Below are 720 nucleotides of genomic sequence, written 5' to 3'. Positions count from 1 at the left end.
TGCTTTTTCCTCCTTCTGGGGCCCTCTGCACTGTGCTTCTACCACTTGTAAAATCATTCTTATAACCTACATGATATTTACCTTGCCTCCGCCTCTTGTTCTAATCTGTGAGATTGTGAGCTTTCAAGGGTAAGAACTATATTTATCTCTCATTTTGAAATAACTTTAAATTAATTTAATTAAATAGTTAATGCTTGACATGGTGCCCAACACTTAGTAGGTGCTCGGTGAATGGAAACTCTGTTTAGTGAACACACACACACACACACACACACACACACACACACACACACACACAAGATAAGCATATTCAGACCTGACTGTTGGATTTGAGAATTGTACTGACTCGACATCATCAGAAGTAACTCAACAGTATTAAAGCCAGTTTGTTCATGTCTAGCTTGACAGTGAGTTAGTTTCCCTGTGGCAACTCTCAAGTTAAACAGCATATTGAGAGTCATCTCTGCTTCTTTTGTATGTCACTCTGAACACACAGCTAACCCAAAGGGTTTTCTTAGCATCCAAGCACATTTCCTCATGTAATTTACTGGCTAGCATTCATGCTTAGAAAAATAGGATAAAATGTATTCTCCTACAGACCCTGTCACCTATCTTGTCCAAGACTGAATTGGGAGCAGGCTAGACTGCTCTAGCTATCAATCAGTATGGTCCTGGCCAGTTTCTGGGGCATTGAGCAGAGAAGGCCATGCTGGATTGAAT

This window comes from Callorhinus ursinus, unplaced genomic scaffold (genome assembly GCF_003265705.2).
Source record: "Callorhinus ursinus isolate GAN/ISIS: 27379988/994484 unplaced genomic scaffold, GSC_fseal_2.0 scaffold802, whole genome shotgun sequence".
In the NCBI taxonomy this organism is placed as follows: Eukaryota; Metazoa; Chordata; class Mammalia; order Carnivora; family Otariidae; genus Callorhinus; species Callorhinus ursinus.
Note: the sequence above shows the minus strand (reverse complement) of the source record.